Consider the following 14,761-nt stretch of genomic DNA (forward strand, 5'->3'; position numbering starts at 1 on the left):
CCCTCCCTTGCCTTCCCCTCTCCTCCCTTCCCCTCCCCTTTTCTCTTCTTCCCTCCTCCCCCATTCTCTTCTTTCTTTTCTTCACTTCCTTTTCCCTTCTGTCCTTCCTTCCTTCCTTCCTTCTTTCCCTCCCTTCTCCCTTTCTTCCTCCCTCCCTCCCCTTTTCCCTTCCTTCGTTCTGAGTCTTCCTACGTAGCCCAGGCTGGCCTAGAATGTGCAGTTCCCTGCTTCAGTCTCTCAGCTGCTGGGATTACAGGTGGTCACCATCAGACTCTGTTAATTTCCTCTCTCTGTATTTACATTCTCAACTTGGCTTGTATATAAGAGTGACTCTGCAGGGCAGAGAATGGGATGTAAAGTGAATAAGTAAAAAAAATATATAAAATTTAACTGGAAAAAAAAGGAGTGACTGCTAATTATGCATATGTAACATACAGAATATATCACACACATATATACATATAGATATAGATATAGATATAGATATACATATACATATAATGTGTTATTGATTCACAATCATACAGGGCTTGCCTGACTGTTTAAATTCCATTAGAAAACATCTATCTTACTCATTTTCTGGTTGTTTGTCAAAGAAAGCAGTTCTTTGGAACTGTGGCACATGCCCAGCCCTAAGTTTCCCCAGGAGTCCAAGATTTGAACTCTGTCTTTTGTCTATGCATCTCACCATGTTCCCTCTGAGTAAAGTGGCAGCACCAGAGACTTGGTGCTTAGGGTCTGCTTGCGCCTCTGATGGGGATCACTTCACAGAGGTGCACCACTGCACATGGCTCTAGCCTGCAATGGGAGGCGCCATCCGGACGAGCACACACCATGTGTATTGATTGTCAGAACGTTTCTGAAGACCAGGACAACGGCAGCAGCAGTAACAACAACAAACCGCAATGAAGTAAACAGAGACCTTCCTCATGTCTCAGATGAGCCTCTTCTGTACTGAGGACTGTTAGGGGCAAGGACTCCATAAACAGCATCTTACTGCAGCGGTCACAGAGTTTAGATTTTTTTTTTATCGGTTATACATGTGATTTTTGATCTTAAAGCAAGCGTGGCCTATCTTTGGTATGCGGTGGTGCATTCTTTCACCAAAAATTCTCTGTCTGGGTTCATAATCATGGCCTTAACTTACTGCACTTGATGTAGAATGTGCTATTGTTGTGCAGTTTATGGAATACTTTGGGGTTTCATTGAAAATGATTTGCAATTTTCAAGTTAATTTGTGTTTCTTCTACCAACCTGTAGTGTCTTGAATGAGAAGGTCCCCCGTAGACTCAGATGTTTGAACACTTGGTCTTCAGTTGGTGGCGCTGACTAGGGAGACTTAGACATTGCCTTGTTGGAGGAAATATACCAGTGAGGGCAGGCTTTAAGAGTTTAAAGACTTGTGCCATTTCTAGTTTGCTCTCTGTGCTTCCTGCTTGCCATTCACAGTGTGAACAATCGGTTATTCCTGCCGCTGCAGTTGCTACTGCCATCCCAATCTTACCCCACATCCCTCTGCAAACATAAACCCAAATAAAAATCTCTTTGTACACATTGGTGATGGATTTATGTATTTATTTATTTTAATCACAACAATAGAGAAACAATGCACAATCCATTTGGTCCAGTCCATCTGGGTCTCTTCACACTAGGAGGTGGAAGGGACTTGTAGAGGGCTTGGTTTTTGATTTTGGACTTTGATGGCCCTTGTGACAAGCCAGGTATCTTGCTATGGTGAACTGAGTGACTATGGGTTTGCCAAGGGTCTGAAGCCTTGGCCTGCCATTCAGCATATCTTTGTACCTTAATTTTTGTTCCCAAGGAAGACACACACACACACACACACACACACACACACACACACACACACAGGGAGAGAGAGAGAGAGAGAGAGAGAGAGAGAGAGAGAGAGAGAGAGAGAGAGAGAGAGAGACAGAGACAGAGACAGAGACAGAGACAGAGACAGAGATAGAGGAGAGATAGAGAGGGGGAAGGGAGGGAGAGAAAGAGAGAAAGACACAGAGAGACAGAGGGATAGAGGAAGGGAGAGAGAGAGGGAAAGAGAGAGAGGGAGGGGAGGAGGAAGAAGGGAGGAAGGGAGGGAAGGAGGGAGAGAGAGAAGATTGGAGGGAAGACAGTGAGGAAGAGAGAGTACTTCAGCTTTCCTTTTTCTAACCTGACCAGAATCCTTGGAGAGAAGATGTTATCTGCTGGACACCTTGGGCTCCTCGTCTTGCCAGCCACAGCTCCTGCCATTGATAGGGTGGCTCTGCCCATGCCAGGTGAGCAGTTTGGAATGCAACCCACACCCTGCTTTCAGGATCATCCCTGCTTAGTTAGTTAGGCACAAGGTGCCACTCAGTCAAACAGGGTTCCCCCAACCTTCTTTGATTTTGTTTTGTATGGGGCAAATCATTTGATCTACTTCATAGTAAGTCTTCTCACCCGTGGACTAGTCCTTCAGAATGTCACATGATGATTAATATGGTCAACATGGCAGAATCTAGCATCATATGGGAGAAGAGACTCTGAACATCCTGGGGGTTGTGATTATCTGGTTAATTCATTTATGTGAGAGGCCATTTGAACTGTGGGTGTGACCACTGTATAAAATAGAGGAAACAAGCCGAGTACTAGCACACGTCCATCCATCTCTCTCTCTGATCCTGGAGTTTGGATGGGCTATGTCTGACTGGCTGCTCTGAGTCCCTGATGTTCTGAATCCTCTCTTAAACCCCATCATGATGGCCTGTAGTCTGGAACTGTGAGCCAGAAGAAACCCTTTCTCCGTTAAGTTGCTTCTGTCCCAGTGTCATATCACAGAGACGTCAACTAAGACACAGAGTCGAGGATATGAGGAGTTAATGCTTGAAAACATTTGGCAGGAGGGAAGTGTACAGTAGGTCTTGGTTATTGTTTCTCGATCAAGTCAAATGATGTCATTTTAGGCTCGCACACACACACCTACAGGTTTTGGTCTTGCTATTTGTCCCGTGTCCCTAGACTCAGATGGTCACCTTGCTTAGTCTGTGAGTACCTGGGACTACAGGCATACAGCACTCCCACATCAGGTTCTATAATTTAGATCCCTAAATTATAAAGTAATAGATGCAACTATGTAAGTTGCTTGCCAGAGTTTCTGGTAACCTTCAAAGCTTGAATTTGTATACTGTGCCTACAATGTCTATGTGATACACACACATACACATTTAACCAAATGTCTGTTAATTAATTAACTAATTTGTGGTGTTGAGCATCAAACCCAGAGCCCTTGCACATGCCAACCACATGTTCTGCCATAGAGTTGGCCCTTGGTTTCTTTTCTGTCACTCACAGAGTCTCACACATGGCTGTGCACACATCCGTTAATCATATGCTGTTAAATGCTTGTTGAATTCATGCTGAGTAGTAACATCATTGGCTATGTGTCTAACATGATTTATTTTGCATACAAGATGTAGATGAGGGTTTAGGTAATGTATTCTGTTTTCCCTCTCCTCTTCACTCATTTAAAAATTACGTTTTAAATGACTAACATTTGTAGAACAAACCCTCACTACATCTCAGGAACAGAACTGAAGGCCAGCAAGGAGACAAAGCTAAGGTACACAATGACCCTTGTCCTTGGTGACCTGATTTCTGGATGAAGAGTTAGATGTGTAAAATGGGGCACCATGCCACCCACGTTGGCATGTTCCCATGAAAGCAAAGGCAGATGAGCTTGTCCTTCCAATATCTTCGAGCCCTGTGGTACAGCTGGACATAGGGAGTGCCCATGGGGGAGTGGTGAGAGGCGAGCATCCTTAAACGAACTTTCCAGAATCTAGAGGGTACATAGCTGGGCTTGGTGGTCAACACCTTGAACCTAAGGCATGATGGTCATAAATGAGAATATTCAGAATGAAAGTCCAAACAGCCACGCTCCAGTTCCAGTGTGTATAATAACATTCTGCATTTAGAACATTTTATGAATTCTTTGAGAAATACATACATTATATTCTGTACATACTCATCCCCCCCCAGGGCCTTCCATAACCACACCCCCATTTCATAGCCATACAATATTGTGTACATATTTTTTAAAAAAACCAAAATAACCCATTGAGTTCAATTTGTACTTCACAAAGCTAGAAATAGTCCTGTTCCATGATCTCCACATAGGACTCCAGACATGTCCCCAGAGGTCTCTGTATCCTCCACAGACACTTGCTCATCTATGTTCACTGCAGCTGCCATCACAGCAGCAAAACAATGAAAACAGCTTAGACGGCTTTCATGTTTAGTTGATCAAAATATATATTGGCTTTAACAATTTATTCTAAAAATTCTCTACATTAGAATATTTTGTAATGTGTAGCCTTTAGACTCTCTCACTTCATTAATTATTATGATGGCATCTTTTATCCAGGTGAACTGGCTTATGTCTATAACTCCAAATTTAGAAAGCGTGAGGCAGGAAGATCTCTGTGAATTTGAGGTCAGCTTGGAATACAGAGCGAGTTCTAGGCCAGCCTGGGCTACAAAGTGAGATTCTGTCTCAAAACAAACAAACAAACAAACAAACAAAATTCTAATTGTCTTTTATGTAATGAGCCCATATTATTTACCAGGTACTATGTTTAATATCTGATGTATATTATTTCATTTATTCCTAATTTGAACTCCTTGCACAAGAATTTCATTCACCAATAGTGGGAGTTAAAGCCAGGGGAGCCGGACTGGGTTTGCCCACCCACTCACCATTATTTCCAGTGCCTATCATGGTGCCTGGCACACACTGGGGACTTCCATAATTATTTACAGATAAAAATGGGTGGCAGGGCCAAGTACAAGGACGCTTGGTTCTGATGATCAGGACTGGAGGCTATCAAACCTAGAGGAAGGTTCCTTTGTATGATACATGAGGGGCTCGAGTCCGGTCCACTGATCCTCGCTGGCAAGGAAAGCAGTTTTGGTAGTCAACGGATTCTCCCACACAAGATTTGTTGATTCTAGCGACACTGACTAGCTGAAGGCGGATGACTGAATAGGATTGCTGCCCTCCTCAGTCACAACTACGCCTGACAGAAACAAACAGGATCACCGTTGAACCCATCATTTGTGCCTTGTCTTCTTCTTATCTCTGGTCTTTCATCTTTTGTGGTGGTTTGGTGGGATTCAGGGGAGATCTTACTTTGTGCTGTTATCTGTGAGACCTCAGTGTTGGAAATAAACATGTCTCCGAGATAAACAGCTTCTTACTCTGTCTTAGCTCCATCCGACGACTGAGTGAATTGTATCCTATTATGATTTTAGCTCCTGGTCTTGAGAGTCATTTTGATCCAGAGGAGCTCATCAGAATTTTGAGGAATTTACTTTCTTTCTAGAGACCTCTTGAGGTCTTTGAGTTTTAAAGGGGGGTTTTACGTCCTTAAAGGAAACGAGGACTGGGGAGGTGGCTTGGTGTATAAAGTGCTTACTGTCCAGGCATGAGGACCTGAGGTCATACCCCCCCCCCCCAGAACCCAGGTAAAAGCTGGGTGTAGCAGAGCATACCTGTGACCCCAGTATGGAGGGGTGGACAGGGGGAGCATTGGAGTTTGCTGGCCTGTCAGTAGTCAGTTAGCCAGCGCCAGGACTAGTTAATAATATCTGAAAAAAATTAAGCGGAGGGTGTGGTGGTTTGAGTGAGAAACGTCGCAACAGTCTTGTGTGTTTGGACAGTTTGCTCTCAGTCGGTGGTGTGGGGAGGTTGTGGGAGCCTTAGGAGGTAGAGACTTGCTGGAGGAAGTATGCCACTGGGACAGACTTTGAAGGTTTGGAACCTCACTTCACTTCCTGATCAGTTTCTCTGCTTCCCGTATATTGATAAAAATGTTACCAGGCAACTTCCTGTTCCTGATGCCATGCCCTCCTCACTGTGATGGACTTTAGTCCCCTGGAGCTGTAAGCCAGAAGAAACTCTCTTCCTTAAGTTTCTTGGTTCGCTGATATTTTATCACGACAATAGGAAAACCATTAAAACAGAGGGCTGGCATAGAGGCGGACGTGGAATATTGACCTCTGACCTCCACACTGTCACGTGGACACAAGGGCACACGCACCAAACGCATGCACACAGCCCTCACATACACACATGCACACAGCCCTCACATACACACATGCACATAGGCGGGCACACACACACATCAACTTTCTCTTTAGCAGATGCCATTGATGAATTCGGCAAGTAGTCACTAATAATTGCTAAGAAGCTCGATCCCTTGTCGTAGGCTGAGGGCACAGGATGGGAAGATACAGCTCTCACTTTCAAGGGTGAGAGGTGGGGGCAGACCTGCGGGCAAACTGCCACTGTCTTTGCTCTACGTGAGACCCCGAGAAGGACAGTATAGACAACTCATAAATACTTAAAAAAGCAGAAATGAGAAGCCTTGATGGTTTCTCAGAGGAGGCTGAGGGCAGTGAGGGAGGGTCAGCCTTCCAGGACGCGACGCGCATTAGCATCCTATCTGCCCCGTAAGAAGGGGTGCGGCGTTTGCTGCAACTCCACTGGTGTCCCTCAGCTCTCCACATCCCCACTTTGATCACTCAACAGCTCTCCTGGTTTTACAGCCAGATTCAGCCCTGCATGCAGTGTTATGGCCTGTTTCACACGCACCAGCTGCACGAGCCCAAATCCTAATTGGCCGAGATAGCTGTCAGGTGAGGGGCTGTACACCGTGCCTTTCTTCTGCTGCTGCTCTTGGTCGGCCAAATCCACGCACCTCCCCCTGCGGGTCCTGGGTCTAGGCATTGGGCACTAATTTGTCTTTGGCTTGCCATGTGACTCTTTCTTCCTGCTGTGTGGTTCTCCCCTTGATCCTCACCTTGTTTCTGGCCTATTGCTCAAGCCTAAGCGGAGATCATCTCTCGTTACTCTGAAGATGTGTGTAAGGGCTACTGACAACATAAGTGTGAAGGCTCCTGAGTGAGGCCCATTATCCCACTCACGGGTGGGTGTGAGGGATCCACGGGGATCCAATAACAGTCTTTTATCTGACTGACCCTCTACCAGCCCCTTCTGTGTGTGTGAGAGGGCCAGAGTATGTATGTGTGTGTGTGTGAGAGAGAGTGTGTGTGACTGTATGAATGTGTGTGTGTGTGTGTGTGTGTGTGTGTGAGGAAGTATGATTGTGCATGTGTGTGAGTGTATGAGTGTCAATGTGAGTGTATAAATGTGTGGGTATGAGTGTATGAGTGTGTATGCATCAGTCTGTGTGTGAGTATATGAGTATGTATGCATAAGTGTGTATGGGTGTATGTGTGTCAGAGTATATGAGTGTGTGAATCTATGTGAGTGTTATGAGTGTGTATTTATGAGTGTCTGAGTGTATAAACGTGTGTGTATGAGTGTATGAGAGTATGTGTGAGTGTGTATGTATGAGCGTGTGAGTGTATGAGTATGTATGTATAAGTGTGTATGAGTGTGTATGTGTGAGAGTCTGAGTGTATGAGTGTTATGAGTGTGTACTTGTGAGTGTATGAGTGTATGAGTGAGTGTATGAATGTGTGAAAGTATACAAGTGCGTGTAAATCTGAGTGTGCATGTAAATGTGTAAGTATGTGTGTGTGAGAGTGTATGAATGTATGTATGTAAGTGAATGTGTGTGTGTGTATGTGAGTATGTGTGTGTATGTGTGACTATGTGTGTCTAAGAGGACAAGGTCATATATCTTTCTCAATTGCTCTCTATCTTCTTCTCTCTTTTGAGATAGAGTTGTTGTACTTAGAGCACACTGATTTTGCTCACTGGTTCCCCAGTGAGCCCCAGGCACCTCCCTGTCTCTGCTCCCCCAGTGCTGGGATTGTAGGTGTGAGTTGCAGCATCTGGCTTTTGACAGGGGTGCTGGGACTCTGAACTTGATGTTGGTGGGGTTAGCACTTCACTGACTACGACCCTCACTCTCTGCTTTCGATCCCCAGTTTTAGTTCACTTTGCAAGACAGAGTCGATGAACTTGCAGTGGATAGGTGTGAGAGAGCTGGCAGCGCGCTTCATCTTCCGAATGGAGCAAAAAGCGCAGGCAGCAACCATTCTGACCCCTGAACCAGCACAACTAGGAACCTGCATCTTGAGAACGAGTCACCGAAACATTTTCTTTCCAAACATCTGCAGGTTGTTAGCTTGATTTATTTTGAATTAAAAAATCTTTTCGAGCTGGCTGACAGCTTATTTTAATTCCCAGCTGTTAAAATGTTTCAGTGGTTGGAAGGGGACTGCGCCTGTGGCTTTTGATGTGGTGGGAAGGATCTGAGCACTCAGGTACACCTGCAGGACCTGCCCCCCTCACCGCAGCCCTCCACAGCTTTATTCCTTCTGTTTAAGAGCCTGGTGCTTCCAGCCTTTGTTTATGATCTAGATCTATTTGTTTGGGTCCTGGGCCGGGTGGCTGAGGCAGCTCCACTCACAGCCTGGGACGCGGTGGCTTTTATCCAGCCTGTAATGCTTTGCGGATGCCTGGGATTCTTTGTGGGACACTTTAGGGGAACAAATAAGTTAGTTTATATTTAATTAATATTTCCCTCTCCTTTCCCAAAAGTTGCTGAATTAACTTTCTGTTCAAAATATGTGATTCTTACAAATGCTTTGAAGATTTCTGGCTTGGTGAAGGGCCTTGACCTTCTCTTCAGTTTTCCTGGTTCTGCATGAACATCTTTTATTTTTATTGAAAAAAATTGGAGCAGGGGACCCAAGGACTGAGCCCTCTTCCCTACAATCTCTGTAATATCCATAGCTACCACCACCGATGCCTTCCTCTGTCACTGTCACCAAACACTGTTCGTGGCCACCTTCATCCCCCCAGGAAACTGCCCTGTCATTCACTCACTGGATTCCAGAAGACCCGTCTACACTGGTTACCTCTATACTTCACTCCCGTTATTCCTCAAAGATTTTCAGACTCACGTGGCTCGCTTTACCGTTCTAAGGCACTGGGCTCTCAAAGCTTTTTGGTGCTTTGGTTCTCAATGGTTACTTATGTCTAGCTGGAGAGACTTCATAAAACCATCACTGAGATCACAGGTTTTGAAACATTCACCACGGATGTAGACGTATAGAGCCTTTCTATGCCTTATTATTACCCTTGCTCTGAAATAACAACATGGAGACCTGGTTTGTTTATCAGCAAGCTTCAGGCACTATGGCTGGGCAGATAGTCTAAGCTCTTCTAACCTGAAATGCTGGCTTGGCCTACTTCTCACCCATTACCTGTGGCCCATTACCTGTCACATTAGTCTTGCTCTTGCCCCTCCTGATGGCAACTCTCCACCTCTGTCTGGCCACGGAAGTCCTGCCTTATGCTCTCCTGCCTGGGTACAGGCTGCTCAGCTCTTTATTTAACCAATCAGGAAGTGATGGAGAACAACATTTTACACAATACTGAGTCATATCCAGGTCTGGGCTGCAATCAGATTCCTGGCCACAGAAAGTAGCGTATGAATACACAGTGCAACCAAACACTCCTAACACACAGGAGTGAAGGCTTAGGTAGGCACTGGGGTCCATCCTGCTTATAGACTGTGTCTCACTAACCAGTAAATAGAGTCACTCTAAGACAGAGAATGAGTCAGAGGGATCTCTCTGAAGACTTCAGCAACAATATGGAGAGGAAACATGGCAGAGGACGATAGGAAGGAGGGTTTGAATAGAAGGCAAAGGTCAGAAAGATTGAAAGAAGCCAGAAGGTACAAAGGTGAGCAATGACCACAGGGAAGCAAGGCAGAGGGACACGCCCATCTCAAACTAGGTCTTCAGTTTTACCCTTCGAATTCTATGTACATTTTCCTCATTTTCGAATATCCTTTGTTGGTCATTTATTTTTATAGAATGTCATACATTTTTTCTTTGGTCAGGACAGTTTCAAAATATTATTTTTCATGAAACCTGTCTTCCATTCTTCCTTTTCTTCTGTCTTCTCCACCCCCCGTCCCATCAGCACATTACCTAGCATGTCTCTTTAATGATGGATATAATGTTTTGTCATTAAAAAAAAAACAAAAAACCTTTATTTCACTTTACAATTCTGGTTCTTTACAATCAGTTAAGGTGTATATTTGTTGTGAAAACTGCTCTGGGATTTTATTTTTAACCCAGAATAATAATGGATTTCATTGTAGCATTTTTATAGATACTTTGTTTCTATTTCTGCCTCTGTCTCACAGCTGTGCTCATCTCCAGTCCCCTTTTGTGTGTGAGCATGTGTGATATAGGCACATGTGTGTGTAGGGTATGCACATGTGTGTGCATATAGGTGCACACGTAGAAGTTGGAAGTAATGTATGTAAACGTGTGTAGGGTATGCATATGTGTATGTGTTGGTGCACACATGGAAGCTGGATGTGATGTATGCACATGTATTGTGTATAGATGTACACACATGGAAGTCAGATAATAGAATGTCTTGTGTCTCTATCATTCTCCTTCTTACATGTTTGAGGCAGGGTCTCTTCCTGTACCCGGAGCCCATGGTTTTCAGAGAGGTTGGCAGCCAGACAGCCATAGCAATCCTCTTGTCTCTGCTCCTCTCAACAGTGGGTTTACATTTGCAAGATTGAAGCTTGGCTTGCTGCGACCAAGGTTATAGGATCCAAACCCAGGTCTTCATGGGGGTGTGGTAAGTACACTTAACCTCTGAGCCACACTGCCAGCCCCATATCTTTATGAAGATGCCAATGTAAAGACCATCTTCAAAGATTCCTTTTGGATGTCCTGGGCTGAGCTAGGTGTGGTGGCATATGCCAACAATCCTGTCACTTTCAAGGATGAAGGATGGTGATTTTGAATTTGGGTAGTCTGGGGTACTTAAGAGATAGCACGGGCTACAGGGCGAGACCTTGTTTCAAAACAACAATAGAACAAAACAGAAAACAAAGCCAGACAGACTTCTGGGATGGAATCCAAGACTCTGCATTTTCAATATTTATACCATGACTCCCTGTTCTGTGAGGATTTAGATACTGCTGAGCTGTGGAATGGGCCACACTGGGGAACACTGGGCCCATCCCACAGAGAAGCTGTGGTCCCTGGCCCTTTATGCCAACATCACTCCTTAGCTTGCTTGGTCTCCTAGTGAGCGACTCTTAGATTCGGATGAGTAAGTTTCTTCTCTAGAGTCCTCCACAAAGGGTGGAGGGACCGAGCTGGCATTTGCATACAGACTGGGAGGGTCCTCTAAGGAAGACCTCCCTCCATCATTCCTAAGGGTCCTAATCTTCTGCTTTCATTTTATTTACACTTTTCATACAACATATTTGGATCATGCTTTTCCCTCTCCCAACAATTCCCAGATCGTTACCACCTCACAAACCACGGAGCTCCCTGCTCTTTCTCTTTCTTTGTCTCTTAGACAAACAACCCAACGACAGCCACAGCAGCAACAGCAGCAACAAAGAGAACAAAACCAAACTCAAACAGAAAATCGAAATTAAAACAAACAAGCGAAAGACCAATAATACAAAAAAAAAATCTAAAAAGCTCCCCAAAGTACATTTACACATAAAAACAACATCATCATCATCACCACCACCAAACAAACAAACAAACAAACAAACAAGAACAAAAAACCCCAAGGCAACAACAACAAAACAACCCATACAGTTTATTTGTGTAGGCTAACTCTCCTGGGCTTGGGGCCTGGAGTGTGACTGATGTTCTCCGGTGACCCTCCATCGGACAACGCCAAGCTTCTTAGTTGGAGTGTCCGTTTCCCTGTCTCCGTGCTGGGACCCGGTTTGGCTTGAGTCTGGGCTAGTAGTGTGTGCTGTCACAGTCTCTGTGATTTCATTTGTGCGTTGTCCTACTGGGTGGGAAGACGCTGCATCCTTGGTGTCACCCCGTGCTTCTGGCTCTTAGAATTTTTCTTCTTCAGTTCCCCGAACCCCAAGGAGATGGGGGATGGATAGAGACATCCCATTTAGGATGCAGTATTTTAAAGTCCCCCACCCTCTGCACATTGTCGAGAGCTGTGGGTCCCTTGTTAATTCCCATCTACTCCAAGGAGAAGGTTCTCTGATGAGGCCTGAGCGAGACATTGATCTTAGGTCTAGCAATATGTCGGTAGGGATCGTTTTTTTCACCATATTCCCTTAGTAATCTCCTAAACTTGGGTTGTGACCAGTTTACCTCAGGGATTCCTCAAAGAGCCAGATTTTTTTTTTGTGCTCTGTAGAGTAAACTAAAAGTAAAAATAAATACTGCCTTTTAAATGTCATGTAAGGATTTGGTCTTAATGATGTTAAAATTCTGTAATTCAATATAATATGTTTTAATAAATTATATTCCTCACATAATTTTTACATAAGCTTATGGCCCTTTAAGTGATCTCTTCTCAGAACATGTACAGGTAAACTTGTTTATTTGCTCCTCTTCTGTTTCTAGTCTTTCTTCTATTTTGTGTGGAGTTTTTTTTTTTGTATAGATTTATTTTATTATTTATTTTTATGTGTATGAGATGGCCATGAGCTATTATGTGTGTGGCTCCTGGGAATTGAACTCAGGACCTCTGCCAACCCTGCTTGCTCTGGCCCTGCTCGCTCCGGGCTCCACTCGCTCCAGCATAATTCACTGTAGCTGTCTTCAGACACACCAGAAGAGAGCGTCAGATCTCATTACGGGTGGTTGTGAGCCACCATGTGGTTGCTGGGATCTGAACTCAGGACCTTTGGAAGAGCAGTCACCCCCGCTCTTACCTGCTGAGCCATCTCGCCAGCCCCGGAGTTTTTATCTTTTTAATTAGACATACTATTCCTTTGGTGTTGGTGTTTAATTATTATACCTGTTGTGATAACTGGTCTTGTGGTTGATATTGTTTGACAAGTATGAATAAATAACACACTTAAGACAGAGAAAATGCTTGGTGTGTAAGCATAAAGAAATGAATTCAGTCCCCAGCACCCACATCAGAGCTGGGCACAGTGACATACATTTGTTTTATCCCAGCCTTGGGGAAGCAGGGACAGGCGGATTCTTGGACCATTGGCCAGCCAGCGTAGCTGAGCTAGCGAGCTCCGGGTTCAGTGGGTAAGATCCTGTCTTCAAAAATCAGTTGGAAAATCAGAGGAAGAGCCTCAACCTTGACCTCTGACCCTGACATGGACTGCTCCTGTGTGAGTAGTGATGCACTGGCTAGTTTATGATAGCGTTGATCTTATGGTTGTGTATACATCAAGGATGGAGGGAAAGAACTGATGTTTAGCCAGGCAGTGGTGGCACACGCCTTTAATCCCAGCACTTGGGAGGCAGAGTCAGGCGGATTTCTGAATTTGAGACCAGCCTGGTCTACAGAGTGAGTTTCAGGACAGCCAGGGCTAGACAGAGAAACCCTGCCTAAAAACAACAACAACAACAACAACAAAACAAAACAAAACAAAAAAGCAAAAACAAAAACAAAACAAAACAAAAAACAAAAACAAAAAAAAACCAAAACAACAACAACAAAAAAAACCAAAAAGAGAACTGATGTTTAATATGACGGATATTATACCGATAATGTTAGCTTTTGCCACCTCCTTTCTAAAAACAATGTTCATACGCTAGTTAACAGAGATAAGGGTAATAATCCCAACTTGATGGGGTAGGGGTGGGAATAGAGACTCAGGTAAATTGACCTGCCTACATCCACCTATGGATCTTTCCTCTTTCATTATCCACACCCTTCCACTGTATTGTTTTGCTATGATGCTCAACTCAGTACAGATGTAAAACCCACCCCGGTAGGTTTGGGCTAGTGTAAATTCTCTAGGATACAGTGCTACCTGCATATCGTTCATATTTGTCAAACTCCATACAGTGGGGCTGGGGATGTAGTTGAGAGGGAGAGAATTTTACCCAGCATGTGGAAAGCTCAGAATCGAATCCCCAGGGCTGGGAACCCGGCATAGAGTAACCCAGACTAACCCGTTAGGGATCCATAGACTACACAGCGCCAAGAGCCAGCTCTTGTGAACTGTGGAGCCTGCGTGGCAGTGAGGCTTCACTGTAGACCCACCGACATCACCCTCCGTGCGAGAAGCTCACTTTTAGGAAAGCATATGGGAAATAAATGTTGCTTCTCCATTTTTCTGTAACCCTGAAACTACTGAGATAAGCGATGTCAAAGAGAATTTGCTCTGATCCTGATGAGTAACAGACTTCGCTAAAGCTACCAGCGTTTGCGTAGCCGAAGGCTAAGCACAGCTCAGTATTTCTAGAGCGGCAGAGATGAGAAGTTATGTTAGCGATTGCCAACCTCTGCCTGGCACTCACGTCTCCTGCTCTCTCTCTTCCCATCCCCCATCCCTAACGGACTTATCCAGACACCCACCCTTCCTACTGGTGCTTCAACATTCACAAGGTAGCCACCAGATGTGAGGAACTGACAAACAAATCGTTGTGCATTGTGCTTATGAGGGACACATCCAGGTCTTGGTGGTGGGAGTGAGGCTTTGCTGAGAAAGCCTGGCTTAGACTCCATTGAGAAAATGCCATGGCCGGAGTAGCGCACAGGAGACGGGCGTGGGAGCAGACTATGGGGGTCTAATTTGTCCTTTAAGTTTACCTAATGGTTTGCAAGGGTGGGACTCTGTATGCGAGTGCTTGTGATACATTCTCCTAGGAGAATGAGCTCACCGGATAATTCTGTGGAAACTGCTCAGGAGTAGGACAAGCAGTGTGAAGATGTTTACAAAGGGAGTCACGTCTGTGTCTGGTCAGAGACGGGAGTGGGGGTGGGGTGGAGGGGGTGGGGGGGGTAAGGCAGTCCCACTGT

At 44.8% G+C, this 14,761-nt stretch overlaps 1 long non-coding RNA gene across 1 annotated transcript in view; it reads left to right on the forward strand.

Annotated features, from left to right (window-relative positions):
• LOC116071719 overlaps window positions 1-14,761 on the forward strand; it is a 36,874-nt gene that overhangs the window by 19,539 nt on the left and 2,574 nt on the right. Inside the window, exon 3 of the long non-coding RNA XR_004111100.1 lies at window positions 2,185-2,282. This is a non-coding gene — a long non-coding RNA (uncharacterized LOC116071719). The remainder of the gene's footprint in view (window positions 1-2,184; window positions 2,283-14,761) is intronic.

This window comes from Mastomys coucha, unplaced genomic scaffold (genome assembly GCF_008632895.1).
Source record: "Mastomys coucha isolate ucsf_1 unplaced genomic scaffold, UCSF_Mcou_1 pScaffold1, whole genome shotgun sequence".
Taxonomy (NCBI): domain Eukaryota; kingdom Metazoa; phylum Chordata; class Mammalia; order Rodentia; family Muridae; genus Mastomys; species Mastomys coucha.